The following is a 20225-nucleotide window of genomic DNA, read 5'->3' as shown; positions in this document are numbered from 1 at the left end:
GACATCCCCGTATCTCCAGTAGAAACAGAGTTACGAGCCTGCAAAGTATAGTCTAATGCATTTTCTATGGAGGGGTTTGTTTGTTCACGTATTGCTTAATTACTTGACCCTGTTCTTTCGATTAAAAATAATAACATATCTTTAATGTATCGGTTATCGCATCCGCCTCACTCCCGGAAGGCCACAGGTTCGAAACCGCGAAGTTTTTTTTGCTTGGAACATGCAAAGACCTTTATAATTATCCGAACATTTGTGTCAAGGTCACATTATTTACATCCCCGTATCTCTGGTAGAACCAGAGTTACGAGCCTCCAGAATTTAGTCTAATGTATTTCCTATGGAGGGGTTTGTTTGTTTACGATTAGCTTAATTACTCGACTACTGTTTGTCGTAGCCCTAATTCTTAGTATGGCTAGATGGGGGACAAATTGGTCTATAACATACTCAAAGGACATCCCCGTATCTCCAGTAGAAACAGAAGTACGAGCCTGCAAAGTATATTTTCAAAAATCAAAAGTAACCTTCTAACAATAAGTGAGACAAAAAGTAAGTTGACGACGATATTGAGGTAGCCTCAAGTTTAAAGTATCCTTGTATGGGGAGCAAAGAGTACTATAACATATCCAAAGGAGATCCCAGTATCTCTTGTAGAACAAGAGTTATGAGCCTCCAAAGTTTAGTGCAAAAATCATAAGTAACATAATAAAAATAAGTGAGACGATACCAAAGTTGACGAACATTTTGCTTAATATCTCGGCATCTGTTTGTCGTAGCTCAATGTTTTTAGTATGGTTAGATGGGGGACAATTTGGACTATAACATATCGTAAGCACATTTCCGTATCTCTAGTAGACACAGAGTTATGGGCCTGCAAAATATAGTCTAATGCATTTCCTATGGACGGGTTGTTTGTTTACGTTTAGCTTAATTTCTCGGCCCCTGTTTGTCGTAGCTCAATGTTTTTAGTATGGTTAAATGGGGGACAAATTGGACTATAACATACTCAAAGGACATCCCCGTATCTCCAGTAGAAACAGAGTTACTAGCCTGCAAAGTATAGTCTAATGCATTTTCTAAGGAGGGGTTTTTTGTTCACGTATTGCTTAATTACTTGACCCTGTTCTTTCGATTAAAAATAACAACATATCTTTAGTGTAGCGGTTATCGCATCCGCCTCACTCCCGAAAGGCCACAGGTTCGAAACCGCGAAGTTTTTTTTATAATTATCCGAACATTTGTGTCAAGGTCACATTATTTACATCCCCGTATCTCTGGTAGAACCTGAGTTACGAGCCTCCAGAATTTAGTCTAATGAATTTCCTATGGAGGGGTTTGTTTGTTTACGATTAGCTTAATTACTCGACTACTGTTTGTCGTAGCTCAATGTTTTTAGTATGATTAGATAAGGGACAAATTGGACTATTACATACTCAAAGGACATCCCCGTATCTCCAGTAGAAACAGAGTTACGAGCCTGCAAAGTATAGTCTAATGCATTTTCTATGGAGGGGTTTGTTTGTTCACGTATTGCTTAATTACTTGACCCTGTTCTTTCGATTAAAAATAATAACATATCTTTAGTGTAGCGATTATCGCATCCGCCTCACTCTCGGAAGGCCACAGGTTCGAAACCGCGAAGTTTTTTTTTGCTTGGAACATGCAAAGACCTTTATAATTATCCGAACATTTGTGTCAAGGTCACATTATTTACATCCCCGTATCTCTGGTAGAACCAGAGTTACGAGCCTCCAGAATTTAGTCTAATGTATTTCCTATGGAGGGGTTTGTTTGTTTACGATTAGCTTAATTACTCGACTACTGTTTGTCGTAGCCCTAATTCTTAGTATGGCTAGATGGGTGACAAATTGGTCTATAACATACTCAAAGGACATCCCCGTATCTCCAGTAGAAACAGAGTTACGAGCCTGCAAAGTATATTTTCAAAAATCAAAAGTAACCTTCTAACAATAAGTGAGACAAAAAGTAAGTTGAAGACGATATTGAGGTAGCCTCAAGTTTAAAGTATCCTTGTATGGGGAGCAAAGAGTACTGTAACATATCCAAAGGAGATCCCAGTATCTCTTGTAGAACAAGAGTTATGAGCCTCCAAAGTTTAGTGCAAAAATCATAAGTAACATAATAAAAATAAGTGAGACGATACCAAAGTTGACGAACATTTTGCTTAATATCTCGGCCCCTGTTTGTCGTAGCTCAATGTTTTTAGTATGGTTAGATGGGGGACAATTTGGACTATAACATATCCTAAGGACATCGCCTTATCTCTAGTAGACACAGAGTTGTGGGCCTGCAAAATATAGTCTAATGCATTTCCTATGGACGGGTTGTTTGTTTACGTTTAGCTTAATTACTCGGCCCCTGTTTGTCGAAGCTCAATGTTTTTAGTATGGTTAGATGGGGGACAAATTGGACTATAACATACTCAAAGGACATCCCCGTGTCTCCAGTGGAAACAGAGTTACGAGCCTGCAAAGTATAGTCTAACTCATTTCCTATGGAGGGGGTTTGTTTCTTTACGTTTTGCTTAAGTACTCGGCCCCTGTTTGTCGTAGCCCAAAGTTTTTAGTATGGTTAGATGAAGGACAAATTGGACCATAACATATCCTAAGGACATCCCGGTATCTCTAGTAGACACAGAGTTATGGGCCTTGCAAAGTATAGTCTAATGCATTTTCTATGGAGGGGTTTGTTTGTTCACGTATTGCTTAATTACTTGACCCTGTTCTTTCGATTAAAAATAATAACATATCTTTAATGTATCGGTTATCGCATCCGCCTCACTCCCGGAAGGCCACAGGTTCGAAACCGCGAAGTTTTTTTTTTTTTGCTTGGAACATGCAAAGACCTTTATAATTATCCGAACATTTGTGTCAAGGTCACATTATTTACATCCCCGTATCTCTGGTAGAACCAGAGTTACGAGCCTGCAAAGTTTATTTTCAAAAATCAAAATTAACCTTCTAACAATAAGTGAGACAAAAAATAAGTTGACGACGATATTGAGGTAGCCTCAAGTTTAAAGTATCCTTGTATGGGGAGCAAAGAGTACTATAACATATCCAAAGGAGATCCCAGTATCTCTTGTAGAACAAGAGTTATGAGCCTCCAAAGTTTAGTGCAAAAATCATAAGTAACATAATAAAAATAAGTGAGACGATACCAAAGTTGACGAAAATTTTGCTTAATATCTCGGCCCTTGTTTGTCGTAGCTCAATGTTTTTAGTAAGGTTAGATGAGGGACAATTTGGACTATAACATATCCTAAGGACATCCCCGTATCTCCAGTAGAAACAGAGTTACGAGCCTGCAAAGTATAGTCTAATGCATTTTCTATGGAGGGGTTTGTTTGTTCACGTATTGCTTAATTACTTGACCCTGTTCTTTCGATTAAAAATAATAACATATCTTTAATGTATCGGTTATCGCATCCGCCTCACTCCCGGAAGGCCACAGGTTCGAAACCGCGAAGTTTTTTTTTGCTTGGAACATGCAAAGACCTTTATAATTATCCGAACATTTGTGTCAAGGTCACATTATTTACATCCCCGTATCTCTGGTAGAACCAGAGTTACGAGCCTCCAGAATTTAGTCTAATGTATTTCCTATGGAGGGGTTTGTTTGTTTACGATTAGCTTAATTACTCGACTACTGTTTGTCGTAGCCCTAATTCTTAGTATGGCTAGATGGGTGACAAATTGGTCTATAACATACTCAAAGGACATCCCCGTATCTCCAGTAGAAACAGAGTTACGAGCCTGCAAAGTATATTTTCAAAAATCAAAAGTAACCTTCTAACAATAAGTGAGACAAAAAGTAAGTTGAAGACGATATTGAGGTAGCCTCAAGTTTAAAGTATCCTTGTATGGGGAGCAAAGAGTACTGTAACATATCCAAAGGAGATCCCAGTATCTCTTGTAGAACAAGAGTTATGAGCCTCCAAAGTTTAGTGCAAAAATCATAAGTAACATAATAAAAATAATTGAGACGATACCAAAGTTGACGAACATTTTGCTTAATATCTCGGCCCCTGTTTGTCGTAGCTCAATGTTTTTAGTATGGTTAGATGGGGGACAATTTGGACTATAACATATCCTAAGGACATCGCCTTATCTCTAGTAGACACAGAGTTGTGGGCCTGCAAAATATAGTCTAATGCATTTCCTATGGACGGGTTGTTTGTTTACGTTTAGCTTAATTACTCGGCCCCTGTTTGTCGAAGCTCAATGTTTTTAGTATGGTTAGATGGGGGACAAATTGGACTATAACATACTCAAAGGACATCCCCGTGTCTCCAGTGGAAACAGAGTTACGAGCCTGCAAAGTATAGTCTAACTCATTTCCTATGGAGGGGGTTTGTTTCTTTACGTTTTGCTTAAGTACTCGGCCCCTGTTTGTCGTAGCCCAAAGTTTTTAGTATGGTTAGATGAAGGACAAATTGGACCATAACATATCCTAAGGACATCCCGGTATCTCTAGTAGACACAGAGTTATGGGCCTTGCAAAGTATAGTCTAATGCATTTTCTATGGAGGGGTTTGTTTGTTCACGTATTGCTTAATTACTTGACCCTGTTCTTTCGATTAAAAATAATAACATATCTTTAATGTATCGGTTATCGCATCCGCCTCACTCCCGGAAGGCCACAGGTTCGAAACCGCGAAGTTTTTTTTTTTTTGCTTGGAACATGCAAAGACCTTTATAATTATCCGAACATTTGTGTCAAGGTCACATTATTTACATCCCCGTATCTCTGGTAGAACCAGAGTTACGAGCCTGCAAAGTTTATTTTCAAAAATCAAAATTAACCTTCTAACAATAAGTGAGACAAAAAATAAGTTGACGACGATATTGAGGTAGCCTCAAGTTTAAAGTATCCTTGTATGGGGAGCAAAGAGTAATATAACATATCCAAAGGAGATCCCAGTATCTCTTGTAGAACAAGAGTTATGAGCCTCCAAAGTTTAGTGCAAAAATCATAAGTAACATAATAAAAATAAGTGAGACGATACCAAAGTTGACGAAAATTTTGCTTAATATCTCGGCCCTTGTTTGTCGTAGCTCAATGTTTTTAGTAAGGTTAGATGAGGGACAATTTGGACTATAACATATCCTAAGGACATCCCCGTATCTCCAGTAGAAACAGAGTTACGAGCCTGCAAAGTATAGTCTAATGCATTTTCTATGGAGGGGTTTGTTTGTTCACGTATTGCTTAATTACTTGACCCTGTTCTTTCGATTAAAAATAATAACATATCTTTAATGTATCGGTTATCGCATCCGCCTCACTCCCGGAAGGCCACAGGTTCGAAACCGCGAAGTTTTTTTTTGCTTGGAACATGCAAAGACCTTTATAATTATCCGAACATTTGTGTCAAGGTCACATTATTTACATCCCCGTATCTCTGGTAGAACCAGAGTTACGAGCCTCCAGAATTTAGTCTAATGTATTTCCTATGGAGGGGTTTGTTTGTTTACGATTAGCTTAATTACTCGACTACTGTTTGTCGTAGCCCTAATTCTTAGTATGGCTAGATGGGTGACAAATTGGTCTATAACATACTCAAAGGACATCCCCGTATCTCCAGTAGAAACAGAGTTACGAGCCTGCAAAGTATATTTTCAAAAATCAAAAGTAACCTTCTAACAATAAGTGAGACAAAAAGTAAGTTGAAGACGATATTGAGGTAGCCTCAAGTTTAAAGTATCCTTGTATGGGGAGCAAAGAGTACTGTAACATATCCAAAGGAGATCCCAGTATCTCTTGTAGAACAAGAGTTATGAGCCTCCAAAGTTTAGTGCAAAAATCATAAGTAACATAATAAAAATAATTGAGACGATACCAAAGTTGACGAACATTTTGCTTAATATCTCGGCCCCTGTTTGTCGTAGCTCAATGTTTTTAGTATGGTTAGATGGGGGACAATTTGGACTATAACATATCCTAAGGACATCGCCTTATCTCTAGTAGACACAGAGTTGTGGGCCTGCAAAATATAGTCTAATGCATTTCCTATGGACGGGTTGTTTGTTTACGTTTAGCTTAATTACTCGGCCCCTGTTTGTCGAAGCTCAATGTTTTTAGTATGGTTAGATGGGGGACAAATTGGACTATAACATACTCAAAGGACATCCCCGTGTCTCCAGTGGAAACAGAGTTACGAGCCTGCAAAGTATAGTCTAACTCATTTCCTATGGAGGGGGTTTGTTTCTTTACGTTTTGCTTAAGTACTCGGCCCCTGTTTGTCGTAGCCCAAAGTTTTTAGTATGGTTAGATGAAGGACAAATTGGACCATAACATATCCTAAGGACATCCCGGTATCTCTAGTAGACACAGAGTTATGGGCCTTGCAAAGTATAGTCTAATGCATTTTCTATGGAGGGGTTTGTTTGTTCACGTATTGCTTAATTACTTGACCCTGTTCTTTCGATTAAAAATAATAACATATCTTTAATGTATCGGTTATCGCATCCGCCTCACTCCCGGAAGGCCACAGGTTCGAAACCGCGAAGTTTTTTTTTTTTTGCTTGGAACATGCAAAGACCTTTATAATTATCCGAACATTTGTGTCAAGGTCACATTATTTACATCCCCGTATCTCTGGTAGAACCAGAGTTACGAGCCTGCAAAGTTTATTTTCAAAAATCAAAATTAACCTTCTAACAATAAGTGAGACAAAAAATAAGTTGACGACGATATTGAGGTAGCCTCAAGTTTAAAGTATCCTTGTATGGGGAGCAAAGAGTAATATAACATATCCAAAGGAGATCCCAGTATCTCTTGTAGAACAAGAGTTATGAGCCTCCAAAGTTTAGTGCAAAAATCATAAGTAACATAATAAAAATAAGTGAGACGATACCAAAGTTGACGAAAATTTTGCTTAATATCTCGGCCCTTGTTTGTCGTAGCTCAATGTTTTTAGTAAGGTTAGATGAGGGACAATTTGGACTATAACATATCCTAAGGACATCCCCGTATCTCCAGTAGAAACAGAGTTACGAGCCTGCAAAGTATAGTCTAATGCATTTTCTATGGAGGGGTTTGTTTGTTCACGTATTGCTTAATTACTTGACCCTGTTCTTTCGATTAAAAATAATAACATATCTTTAATGTATCGGTTATCGCATCCGCCTCACTCCCGGAAGGCCACAGGTTCGAAACCGCGAAGTTTTTTTTTGCTTGGAACATGCAAAGACCTTTATAATTATCCGAACATTTGTGTCAAGGTCACATTATTTACATCCCCGTATCTCTGGTAGAACCAGAGTTACGAGCCTCCAGAATTTAGTCTAATGTATTTCCTATGGAGGGGTTTGTTTGTTTACGATTAGCTTAATTACTCGACTACTGTTTGTCGTAGCCCTAATTCTTAGTATGGCTAGATGGGTGACAAATTGGTCTATAACATACTCAAAGGACATCCCCGTATCTCCAGTAGAAACAGAGTTACGAGCCTGCAAAGTATATTTTCAAAAATCAAAAGTAACCTTCTAACAATAAGTGAGACAAAAAGTAAGTTGAAGACGATATTGAGGTAGCCTCAAGTTTAAAGTATCCTTGTATGGGGAGCAAAGAGTACTGTAACATATCCAAAGGAGATCCCAGTATCTCTTGTAGAACAAGAGTTATGAGCCTCCAAAGTTTAGTGCAAAAATCATAAGTAACATAATAAAAATAATTGAGACGATACCAAAGTTGACGAACATTTTGCTTAATATCTCGGCCCCTGTTTGTCGTAGCTCAATGTTTTTAGTATGGTTAGATGGGGGACAATTTGGACTATAACATATCCTAAGGACATCGCCTTATCTCTAGTAGACACAGAGTTGTGGGCCTGCAAAATATAGTCTAATGCATTTCCTATGGACGGGTTGTTTGTTTACGTTTAGCTTAATTACTCGGCCCCTGTTTGTCGTAGCTCAATGTTTTTAGTATGGTTAGATGGGGGACAAATTGGACTATAACATACTCAAAGGACATCCCCGTATCTCCAGTAGAAACAGAGTTACGAGCCTGCAAAGTATAGTCTAATGCATTTTCTATGGAGGGGTTTGTTTTTTCACGTATTGCTTAATTACTTGACCCTGTTCTTTCGATTAAAAATAATAACATATCTTTAGTGTAGCGGTTATCGCATCCGCCTCACTCCCGGAAGGCCACAGGTTCGAAACCGCGAAGTTTTTTTTTTTGCTTGGAACATGCAAAGACCTTTATAATTATCCGAACATTTGTGTCAAGGTCACATAATTTACATCCCCGTATCTCTGGTAGAACCAGAGTTACGAGCCTGCAAAGTTTATTTTCAAAAATCAAAATTAACCTTCTAACAATAAGTGAGACAAAAAATAAGTTGACGACGATATTGAGGTAGCCTCAAGTTTAAAGTATCCTTGTATGGGGAGCAAAGAGTACTATAACATATCCAAAGGAGATCCCAGTATCTCTTGTAGAACAAGAGTTATGAGCCTCCAAAGTTTAGTGCAAAAATCATAAGTAACATAATAAAAATAAGTGAGACGATACCAAAGTTGACGAAAATTTTGCTTAATATCTCGGCCCTTGTTTGTCGTAGCTCAATGTTTTTAGTAAGGTTAGATGGGGGACAATTTGGACTATAACATACTCAAAGGACATCCCCGTATCTCCAGTAGAAACAGAGTTACGAGCCTGCAAAGTATAGTCTAATGCATTTCCTATGGAGGGGGTTTGTTTCGTTACGTTTTGCTTAAGTACTCGGCCCCTGTTTGTCGTAGCCCAAAGTTTTTAGTATGGTTAGATGGGGGACAATTTGGACTATAACATATCCTAAGGACATCCCCGTATCTCCAGTAGAAACAGAGTTACGAGCCTGCAAAGTATAGTCTAATGCATTTTCTATGGAGGGGTTTGTTTGTTCACGTATTGCTTAATTACTTGACCCTGTTCTTTCGATTAAAAATAATAACATATCTTTAGTGTAGCGGTTATCGCATCCGCCTCACTCTTGGAAGGCCACAGGTTCGAAACCGCGAAGTTTTTTTTGCTTGGAATATGCAAAGACCGAACATTTGTGTCAAGGTCACATTATTTACATCCCCGTATCTCTGGTAGAACCAGAGTTACGAGCCTCCAGAATTTAGTCTAATGTATTTCCTATGGAGGGGTTTGTTTGTTTACGATTAGCTTAATTACTCGACTACTGTTTGTCGTAGCCCTAATTCTTAGTATGGCTAGATGGGGGACAAATTGGTCTATAACATACTCAAAGGACATCCCCGTATCTCCAGTAGAAACAGAGTTACGAGCCTGCAAAGTATATTTTCAAAAATCAAAAGTAACCTTCTAACAATAAGTGAGACAAAAAATAAGTTGACGACGATATTGAGGTAGCCTCAAGTTTAAAGTATCCTTGTATGGGGAGCAAAGAGTACTATAACATATCCAAAGGAGATCCCAGTATCTCTTGTAGAACAAGAGTTATGAGCCTCCAAAGTTTAGTGCAAAAATCATAAGTAACATAATAAAAATAAGTGAGACGATACCAAAGTTGACGAAAATTTTGCTTAATATCTCGGCCCTTGTTTGTCGTAGCTCAATGTTTTTAGTAAGGTTAGATGAGGGACAATTTGGACTATAACATATCCTAAGGACATCCCCGTATCTCCAGTAGAAACAGAGTTACGAGCCTGCAAAGTATAGTCTAATGCATTTTCTATGGAGGGGTTTGTTTGTTCACGTATTGCTTAATTACTTGACCCTGTTCTTTCGATTAAAAATAATAACATATCTTTAATGTATCGGTTATCGCATCCGCCTCACTCCCGGAAGGCCACAGGTTCGAAACCGCGAAGTTTTTTTTTGCTTGGAACATGCAAAGACCTTTATAATTATCCGAACATTTGTGTCAAGGTCACATTATTTACATCCCCGTATCTCTGGTAGAACCAGAGTTACGAGCCTCCAGAATTTAGTCTAATGTATTTCCTATGGAGGGGTTTGTTTGTTTACGATTAGCTTAATTACTCGACTACTGTTTGTCGTAGCCCTAATTCTTAGTATGGCTAGATGGGTGACAAATTGGTCTATAACATACTCAAAGGACATCCCCGTATCTCCAGTAGAAACAGAGTTACGAGCCTGCAAAGTATATTTTCAAAAATCAAAAGTAACCTTCTAACAATAAGTGAGACAAAAAGTAAGTTGAAGACGATATTGAGGTAGCCTCAAGTTTAAAGTATCCTTGTATGGGGAGCAAAGAGTACTGTAACATATCCAAAGGAGATCCCAGTATCTCTTGTAGAACAAGAGTTATGAGCCTCCAAAGTTTAGTGCAAAAATCATAAGTAACATAATAAAAATAATTGAGACGATACCAAAGTTGACGAACATTTTGCTTAATATCTCGGCCCCTGTTTGTCGTAGCTCAATGTTTTTAGTATGGTTAGATGGGGGACAATTTGGACTATAACATATCCTAAGGACATCGCCTTATCTCTAGTAGACACAGAGTTGTGGGCCTGCAAAATATAGTCTAATGCATTTCCTATGGACGGGTTGTTTGTTTACGTTTAGCTTAATTACTCGGCCCCTGTTTGTCGTAGCTCAATGTTTTTAGTATGGTTAGATGGGGGACAAATTGGACTATAACATACTCAAAGGACATCCCCGTATCTCCAGTAGAAACAGAGTTACGAGCCTGCAAAGTATAGTCTAATGCATTTTCTATGGAGGGGTTTGTTTTTTCACGTATTGCTTAATTACTTGACCCTGTTCTTTCGATTAAAAATAATAACATATCTTTAGTGTAGCGGTTATCGCATCCGCCTCACTCCCGGAAGGCCACAGGTTCGAAACCGCGAAGTTTTTTTTTTTGCTTGGAACATGCAAAGACCTTTATAATTATCCGAACATTTGTGTCAAGGTCACATAATTTACATCCCCGTATCTCTGGTAGAACCAGAGTTACGAGCCTGCAAAGTTTATTTTCAAAAATCAAAATTAACCTTCTAACAATAAGTGAGACAAAAAATAAGTTGACGACGATATTGAGGTAGCCTCAAGTTTAAAGTATCCTTGTATGGGGAGCAAAGAGTACTATAACATATCCAAAGGAGATCCCAGTATCTCTTGTAGAACAAGAGTTATGAGCCTCCAAAGTTTAGTGCAAAAATCATAAGTAACATAATAAAAATAAGTGAGACGATACCAAAGTTGACGAAAATTTTGCTTAATATCTCGGCCCTTGTTTGTCGTAGCTCAATGTTTTTAGTAAGGTTAGATGGGGGACAATTTGGACTATAACATACTCAAAGGACATCCCCGTATCTCCAGTAGAAACAGAGTTACGAGCCTGCAAAGTATAGTCTAATGCATTTCCTATGGAGGGGGTTTGTTTCGTTACGTTTTGCTTAAGTACTCGGCCCCTGTTTGTCGTAGCCCAAAGTTTTTAGTATGGTTAGATGGGGGACAATTTGGACTATAACATATCCTAAGGACATCCCCGTATCTCCAGTAGAAACAGAGTTACGAGCCTGCAAAGTATAGTCTAATGCATTTTCTATGGAGGGGTTTGTTTGTTCACGTATTGCTTAATTACTTGACCCTGTTCTTTCGATTAAAAATAATAACATATCTTTAGTGTAGCGGTTATCGCATCCGCCTCACTCTTGGAAGGCCACAGGTTCGAAACCGCGAAGTTTTTTTTGCTTGGAATATGCAAAGACCGAACATTTGTGTCAAGGTCACATTATTTACATCCCCGTATCTCTGGTAGAACCAGAGTTACGAGCCTCCAGAATTTAGTCTAATGTATTTCCTATGGAGGGGTTTGTTTGTTTACGATTAGCTTAATTACTCGACTACTGTTTGTCGTAGCCCTAATTCTTAGTATGGCTAGATGGGGGACAAATTGGTCTATAACATACTCAAAGGACATCCCCGTATCTCCAGTAGAAACAGAGTTACGAGCCTGCAAAGTATATTTTCAAAAATCAAAAGTAACCTTCTAACAATAAGTGAGACAAAAAATAAGTTGACGACGATATTGAGGTAGCCTCAAGTTTAAAGTATCCTTGTATGGGGAGCAAAGAGTACTATAACATATCCAAAGGAGATCCCAGTATCTCTTGTAGAACAAGAGTTATGAGCCTCCAAAGTTTAGTGCAAAAATCATAAGTAACATAATAAAAATAAGTGAGACGATACCAAAGTTGACGAAAATTTTGCTTAATATCTCGGCCCTTGTTTGTCGTAGCTCAATGTTTTTAGTAAGGTTAGATGAGGGACAATTTGGACTATAACATATCCTAAGGACATCCCCGTATCTCCAGTAGAAACAGAGTTACGAGCCTGCAAAGTATAGTCTAATGCATTTTCTATGGAGGGGTTTGTTTGTTCACGTATTGCTTAATTACTTGACCCTGTTCTTTCGATTAAAAATAATAACATATCTTTAATGTATCGGTTATCGCATCCGCCTCACTCCCGGAAGGCCACAGGTTCGAAACCGCGAAGTTTTTTTTTGCTTGGAACATGCAAAGACCTTTATAATTATCCGAACATTTGTGTCAAGGTCACATTATTTACATCCCCGTATCTCTGGTAGAACCAGAGTTACGAGCCTCCAGAATTTAGTCTAATGTATTTCCTATGGAGGGGTTTGTTTGTTTACGATTAGCTTAATTACTCGACTACTGTTTGTCGTAGCCCTAATTCTTAGTATGGCTAGATGGGTGACAAATTGGTCTATAACATACTCAAAGGACATCCCCGTATCTCCAGTAGAAACAGAGTTACGAGCCTGCAAAGTATATTTTCAAAAATCAAAAGTAACCTTCTAACAATAAGTGAGACAAAAAGTAAGTTGAAGACGATATTGAGGTAGCCTCAAGTTTAAAGTATCCTTGTATGGGGAGCAAAGAGTACTGTAACATATCCAAAGGAGATCCCAGTATCTCTTGTAGAACAAGAGTTATGAGCCTCCAAAGTTTAGTGCAAAAATCATAAGTAACATAATAAAAATAATTGAGACGATACCAAAGTTGACGAACATTTTGCTTAATATCTCGGCCCCTGTTTGTCGTAGCTCAATGTTTTTAGTATGGTTAGATGGGGGACAAATTGGACTATAACATACTCAAAGGACATCCCCGTATCTCCAGTAGAAACAGAGTTACGAGCCTGCAAAGTATAGTCTAATGCATTTTCTATGGAGGGGTTTGTTTTTTCACGTATTGCTTAATTACTTGACCCTGTTCTTTCGATTAAAAATAATAACATATCTTTAGTGTAGCGGTTATCGCATCCGCCTCACTCCCGGAAGGCCACAGGTTCGAAACCGCGAAGTTTTTTTTTTATAATTATCCGAACATTTGTGTCAAGGTCACATTATTTACATCCCCGTATCTCTGGTAGTGTTCCTAAGTGGTCTCTCTCTCCCATGTAGTGACTGCGCTCGACGCCGCTTAACTTCGGTTATCGGACGAGAACCGGTGTATTCAGCGTGATATGGCCGTTGCCGAGAGTGCTAGTTAATAATTTGAATTTAATTAACTTTCATCTTTATAAAACAATAACAAAAAGATATGTTTGCTTTTTTCATATCTGGTGGAATTTGAAGGAGAAAACAAAAGTGAAAAAACAAACGGCACGCAGTATTCCCAAATACTGTATGCGCTCGACGCTGCTTAACTTCGGTGATCGGACGTAAACCGGTATTTTCAGCGTTATATGGCCGTTGCCGAGAGTGCTAGTTAATAATTCGAATTTAAATTAAGTGAGACAAATTAACCTTCATCATTTTAAAACAATAACAAAAAGAAAACCTGTTTGCTTTTTACATATCTATTAAAATTTAAAAGAGGAAAAAAAAGTGAAAAAGCCAACGGCACGCAGTGTTCCTAAGTGGTCTCCCTCCCAAGTAATGACTGCGCTCTACGCTGCTTAACTTCGGTTATCGGACGAGAATCTGTGTTTTCAGCGTGATATGGCCGTTGCCGAGAGTGCTAGTTAATAATTCGAATTTAAATTAAATGAGACAAATTAACCTTCATCATTTTAAAACAATAACAAAAAGAAAACCTGTTTGCTTTTTACATATCTATTAAAATTTAAAAGAGGAAAAAAAAGTGAAAAAGCCAACGGCACGCAGTGTTCCTAAGTGGTCTCCCTCCCAAATAATGACTGCGCTCGACGCTGCTTAACTTCGGTTATCGGACGAGAACCGGTGTATTCAGCGTGATATGGCCGTTGCCGAGAGTGCTAGTTAATAATTTGAATTTAATTAACTTTCATCTTTATAAAACAATAACAAAAAAGAAGATTTGTTTGCTTTTTTCATATATGGTGGAATTTGAATGAGGAAACAAAAGTGAAAAAAGCAAACGTCACGCAGTATTCCCAAGTACTGACTGCGCTCGACGCTGCTAACGTCGGCGATCGGACGAGAACCGGTGTTCTCAGCGTGATATGGCCGTTGCCGAGAGTGCTAGTTAATAATTCGGATTTAAATTAAGTGAGACAAATCAACCTTCATCATTTTAAAACAATAACAAAAAGAAAACCTGTTTGCTTTTTACATATGTATTAAAATTTAAAACAGGAAAAAAAAGTGACAAAGCCAACGCCACGCAGTGTTCCTAAGTGGTCTCCCTCCCAAGTAATGACTGCGCTCGACGCTGCTTAACTTCGGTTATCGGACGAGAACCGGTGTATTCAGCGTGATACTGCCGTTGCCGAGAGTGCTAGTTAATAATTTGAATTTAATTAACTTTCATCTTTATAAAACAATAACAAAAAGAAGATATGTTTGCTTTTTTCATATCTGGTGGAATTTGAAAGAGGAAACAAAAGTGAAAAAGCAAACGGCACGCAGTATTCCCAAGTACTGACTGCGCTCGACGCTGCTAACGTCGGCGATCGGACGAGAACCGGTGTTCTCAGCGTGATATGGCCGTTGCCGAGAGTGCTAGATAATAATTCGAATTTAAATTAAGTGAGACAAATTAACCTTCATCTTTTTCAAACAATAACAAAAAGAAAATATGTTTGCTTTTTTCATATCTATTGGAATTTAAAAGAGGAAAAAAAAGTGAAAAACCCAACGGCACGCAGTGTTCCTAAGTGGCCTCCCTCCCAAGTACTGACTGCGCTCGACGCTGCTTAACTTCGGTTATCGGACGAGAACCGGTGTATTCAGCGTGATATGGCCGTTGCCGAGAGTGCTAGTTAATAATTTGAATTTAATTAACCTTCATCTTTATAAAACTATAACAAAAAGAAGATATGTTTGCTTTTTTCATATCTGTTGGAATTAAAAAGAGGAAACAAAAGTGAAAAAACAAACGGCACGCAGTATTCCCAAGTACTGTATGCGCTCAACGCTGCTTAACTTCGGTGATCGGACGTGAACCGGTGTTTTCAGCGTGATATGGCCGTTGCCGAGAGTGCTAGTTAATAATTCGAATTTAAATTAAGTGAGACAAATTAACCTTCATCATTTTAAAACAATAACAAAAAGAAAACCTGTTTGCTTTTTACATATCTATTAAAATTTAAAAGAGGAAAAAAAAGTGAAAAAGCCAACGGCACGCAGTGTTCCTAAGTGGTCTCCCTCCCAAGTAATGACTGCGCTCGACGCTGCTTAACTTCGGTTATCGAACGAGAACCGGTGTATTCAGCGTGATATGGCCGTTGCCGAGAATGCTAGTTAATAATTTGAATTTAATTAACTTTCTTCTTTATAAAACATTAACAAAAAGAAGATATGTTTGCTTTTTTCATATCTGGTGGAATTTAAAAGAGGAAACAAAAGTGAGAAAGCAAACGGCACGCAGTATTCCCAAGTACTGTATGCGCTCGACGCTGCTTAACTTCGGTGATCGGACGTGAACCGGTGTTTTCAGCGTGATATGGCCGTTGCCGAGAGTGCTAGTTAATAATTCGAATTTAAATTAAGTGAGACAAATTAACCTTCATCATTTTAAAACAATAACAAAAATAAAACCTGTTTGCTTTTTACATATCTATTAAAATTTAAAAGAGGAAAAAAAGTGAAAAAGCCAACGGCACGCAGTGTTCCTAAGTGGTCTCCCTCCCAAGTAATGACTGCGCTCGACGCTGCTTAACTTCGGTTATCGGACGAGAACCGGTGTATTCAGCGTGATATGGCCGTTGCCGAGAATGCTAGTTAATAATTTGAATTTTTTAACTTTCTTCTTTATAAAACAATAACAAAAAGAAGATATGTTTGCTTTTTTCTTATCTGGTGGAATTTAAAAGAGGAATCAAAAGTGAAAAAGCAAACGGCACGCAGTATTCCCAAGTACTGTATGCGCTCGACGCTGCTTTACTTCGGTGATCGGACGAGAACCGGTGTATTCAGCGTGATATGGCCGTTGCCGAGAGTGCTAGTTCATAATTTGAATTTAATTAACCTTCATCTTTAAAAAACAATAACAAAAAGAAGATATGTTTGCTTTTTTCATATCTGGTGGAATTTAAAAGAGGAAACAAAAGTGAGAAAGCAAACGGCACGCAGTATTCCCAAGTACTGTATGCGCTCGACGCTGCTTAACTTCGATTATCGGACGAGAATCGGTGTATTCAGCGTGATATGGCCGTTGCCGAGAGTGCTAGTTAATAATTTGAATTTAATTAACTTTCATCTTTATAAAACAATAACAAAAAGAAGATTTGTTTGCTTTTTTCATATATGGTGGAATTTGAAAGAGGAAACAAAAGTGAAAAAAGCAAACGGCACGCAGTATTCCCAAGTACTGACTGCGCTCGACGCTGCTAACGTCGGCGATCGGACGAGAACCGGTGTTCTCAGCGTGATATGGCCGTTGCCGAGAGTGCTAGATAATAATTCGAATTTAAATTAAGTGAGACAAATTAACCTTCATCTTTTTCAAACAATAACAAAAAGAAAATATGTTTGCTTTTTTCATATCTATTGGAATTTAAAAGAGGAAAAAAAAGTGAAAAAGCGAACGGCACGCAGTGTTCCTAAGTGGTCGCCCTCCCAAGTACTGACTGCGCTCGACGCTGCTTAACTTCGGTTATCGGACGAGAACCGGTGTATTCAGCGTGATATGGCCGTTGCCGAGAGTGCTAGTTAATAATTTGAATTTAATTAACCTTCATCTTTATAAAACAATAACAAAAAGAAGATATGTTTGCTTTTTTCATATCTGGTGGAATTTAAAAGAGGAAACAAAAGTGAAAAAACAAACGGCACGCAGTATTCCCAAGTACTGTATGCGCTCGACGCTGCTTAACTTCGGTGATCGGATGTGAACCGGTGTTTTCAGCGTGATATGGCCGTTGCCGAGAGTGCTAGTTAATAATTTGAATTTAATTAACCTTCATCTTTAAAAAACAATAACAAAAAGAAGATATGTTTGCTTTTTTCATATCTGGTGGAATTTAAAAGAGGAAACAAAAGTGAGAAAGCAAACGGCACGCAGTATTCCCAAGTACTGTATGCGCTCGACGCTGCTTAACTTCGATTATCGGACGAGAATCGGTGTATTCAGCGTGATATGGCCGTTGCCGAGAGTGCTAGTTAATAATTTGAATTTAATTAACTTTCATCTTTATATAACAATAACAAAAAGAAGATTTGTTTGCTTTTTTCATATATGGTGGAATTTGAAAGAGGAAACAAAAGTGAAAAAAGCAAACGGCACGCAGTATTCCCAAGTAATGACTGCGCTCGACGCTGCTAACGTCGGCGATCGGACGAGAACCGGTGTTCTCAGCGTGATATGGCCGTTGCCGAGAGTGCTAGATAATAATTTGAATTTAAATTAAGTGAGACAAATTAACCTTCATCTTTTTCAAACAATAACAAAAAGAAAATATGTTTGCTTTTTTCATATCTATTGGAATTTAAAAGAGGAAAAAAAAGTGAAAAAGCTAACGGCACGCAGTGTTCCTAAGTGGTCGCCCTCCCAAGTACTGACTGCGCTTGACGCTGCTTAACTTCGGTTATCGGACGAGAACCGGTGTATTCAGCGTGATATGGCCGTTGCCGAGAGTGCTAGTTAATAATTTGAATTTAATTAACCTTCATCTTTATAAAACAATAACAAAAAGAAGATATGTTTGCTTTTTTCATATCTGGTGGAATTTAAAAGAGGAAACAAAAGTGAAAAAACAAACGGCACGCAGTATTCCCAAGTACTGTATGCGCTCGACGCTGCTTAACTTCGGTGATCGGACGTGAACCGGTGTTTTCAGCGTGATATGGCCGTTGCCGAGAGTGTTAGTTAATAATTCGAATTTAAATTAAGTGAGACAAATTAACCTTCATCATTTTAAAACAATAACAAAAAGAAAACGTGTTTGCTTTTTTCATATATATTAAAATTTAAAAGAGGAAAAAAAAGTGAAAAAGCCAACGGCACGCAGTGTTCCTAAGTGGTCTCCCTCCCTAGTAGTGACTGCGCTCGACGCTGCTTAACTTCGGTTATCGAACGAGAACCGGTGTATTCAGCGTGATATGGCCGTTGCCGAGAGTGCTAGTTAATAATTTGAATTTAATTAACTTTCATCTTTATAAAACAATAACAAAAAAGAAGATATGTTTGCTTTTTTCATATCTGGTGGAATTTGAAAGAGGAAACAAAAGTGAAAAAGCCAACGGCACGCAGTATTCCCAAGTACTGTATGCGCTCGACGCTGCTAACGTCGGCGATTGGACGAGAACCGGTGTTCTCAGCGTGATATGGCCGTTGCCGAGAGTGCTAGATAATAATTCGAATTTAAATTAAGTGAGACAAATTAACCTTCATCTTTTTCAAACAATAACAAAAAGAAAATATGTATGCTTTTTCCATATCTATTGGAATATAAAAGAGGAAAAAAAGTGAAAAAGCTAACGGCACGCAGTGTTCCTAAGTGGTCGCCCTCGCAAGTACTGACTGCGCTCGACGCTGCTTAACTTCGGTTATCGGACGAGAACCGGTGTATTCAGCGTGATATGGCCGTTGCCGAGAGTGCTAGTTAATAATTTGAATTTAATTAACCTTCATCTTTATAAAACAATAACAAAAAGAAGATATGTTTGCTTTTTCATATCTGGTGGAATTTAAAAGAGAAAACAAAAGTGAAAAAACAAACGGCACGCAGTATCCCAAGTACTGTATGCGCTCGACGCTGCTTAACTTCGGTGATCGGACGTGAACCGGTGTTTTCAGCGTGATATGGCCGTTGCCGAGAGTGCTAGTTAATAATTCGAATTTAAATTAAGTGAGACAAATTAACCTTCATCATTTTAAAACAATAACAAAAAGAAAACATGTTTGCTTTTTTCATATCTATTAAAATTTAAAAGAGGAAAAAAAAGTGAAAAAGCCAACGGCACGCAGTGTTCCTAAGTGGTCTCCCTCCCAAGTAGTGACTGCGCTCAACGCTGCTTAACTTCGGTTATCGGACGAGAACCGGTGTATTCAGCGTGATATGGCCGTTGCCGAGAGTGCTAGTTAATAATTTGAATTTAATTAACCTTCATCTTTATAAAACAATAACAAAAAGAAGATATGTTTGCTTTTTTCATACCTGGTGGAATTTAAAAGAGGAAACAAAAGTGAAAAAACAAACGGCACGCAGTATTCCCAAGTACTGTATGCGCTCGACGCTGCTTAACTTCGGTGATCGGACGTGAACCGGTGTTTTCAGCGTGATATGGCCGTTGCCGAGAGTGCTAGTTAATAATTCGAATTTAAATTAAGTGAGACAAATAAACCATCATTTTAAAACAATAACAAAATGAAAACATGTTTGCTTTTTTCATATCTATTAAAAATTAAAAGAGGAATCAAAAGTGAAAAAGCAAACGGCACGCAGTATTCCCAAGTACTGTATGCGCTCGACGCTGCTTTACTTCGGTGATCGGACGAGAACCGGTGTATTCAGCGTGATATGGCCGTTGCCGAGAGTGCTAGTTCATAATTTGAATTTAATTAACCTTCATCTTTAAAAAACAATAACAAAAAGAAGATATGTTTGCTTTTTTCATATCTGGTGGAATTTAAAAGAGGAAACAAAAGTGAGAAAGCAAACGGCACGCAGTATTCCCAAGTACTGTATGCGCTCGACGCTGCTTAACTTCGATTATCGGACGAGAATCGGTGTATTCAGCGTGATATGGCCGTTGCCGAGAGTGCTAGTTAATAATTTGAATTTAATTAACTTTCATCTTTATAAAACAATAACAAAAAGAAGAT

The 20225-nt window shown here is 38.2% G+C and overlaps 14 pseudogenes; all 14 read right to left on the bottom strand.

The window, feature by feature from the left end:
- Positions 1 to 13871: 13871 nt before the first annotated feature.
- On the bottom strand, positions 13872 to 13990 carry LOC149670241 (5S ribosomal RNA; annotated as a pseudogene).
- Positions 13991 to 14127: 137 nt separating this feature from the next.
- Positions 14128 to 14246, bottom strand: LOC149670240 (5S ribosomal RNA; annotated as a pseudogene).
- Positions 14247 to 14609: 363 nt separating this feature from the next.
- LOC149670239 (5S ribosomal RNA) lies at positions 14610 to 14728 on the bottom strand (annotated as a pseudogene).
- Positions 14729 to 15089: 361 nt separating this feature from the next.
- LOC149670238 (5S ribosomal RNA) lies at positions 15090 to 15208 on the bottom strand (annotated as a pseudogene).
- Positions 15209 to 15330: 122 nt separating this feature from the next.
- Positions 15331 to 15433, bottom strand: LOC149670237 (5S ribosomal RNA; annotated as a pseudogene).
- A 137-nt stretch (positions 15434 to 15570) lies between these two features.
- On the bottom strand, positions 15571 to 15689 carry LOC149670236 (5S ribosomal RNA; annotated as a pseudogene).
- A 122-nt stretch (positions 15690 to 15811) lies between these two features.
- On the bottom strand, positions 15812 to 15914 carry LOC149670235 (5S ribosomal RNA; annotated as a pseudogene).
- A 136-nt stretch (positions 15915 to 16050) lies between these two features.
- LOC149670234 (5S ribosomal RNA) lies at positions 16051 to 16169 on the bottom strand (annotated as a pseudogene).
- Positions 16170 to 16980: 811 nt separating this feature from the next.
- Positions 16981 to 17099, bottom strand: LOC149670233 (5S ribosomal RNA; annotated as a pseudogene).
- Positions 17100 to 17221: 122 nt separating this feature from the next.
- LOC149670232 (5S ribosomal RNA) lies at positions 17222 to 17324 on the bottom strand (annotated as a pseudogene).
- A 587-nt stretch (positions 17325 to 17911) lies between these two features.
- On the bottom strand, positions 17912 to 18030 carry LOC149670231 (5S ribosomal RNA; annotated as a pseudogene).
- Positions 18031 to 18392: 362 nt separating this feature from the next.
- Positions 18393 to 18511, bottom strand: LOC149670230 (5S ribosomal RNA; annotated as a pseudogene).
- A 361-nt stretch (positions 18512 to 18872) lies between these two features.
- Positions 18873 to 18991, bottom strand: LOC149670229 (5S ribosomal RNA; annotated as a pseudogene).
- Positions 18992 to 19351: 360 nt separating this feature from the next.
- On the bottom strand, positions 19352 to 19470 carry LOC149670228 (5S ribosomal RNA; annotated as a pseudogene).
- Between the last annotated feature and the right edge of the window lie 755 nt (positions 19471 to 20225).

This window comes from Phalangium opilio, unplaced genomic scaffold, assembly GCF_054372755.1.
Source record: "Phalangium opilio isolate 3A_F unplaced genomic scaffold, DU_Popi_V2 ptg000054l_1, whole genome shotgun sequence".
Lineage (NCBI taxonomy): Eukaryota > Metazoa > Arthropoda > Arachnida > Opiliones > Phalangiidae > Phalangium > Phalangium opilio.
The sequence above is the reverse complement of the archived record's forward strand: the minus strand, read 5'-3'. Positions and strand labels throughout refer to the sequence as shown.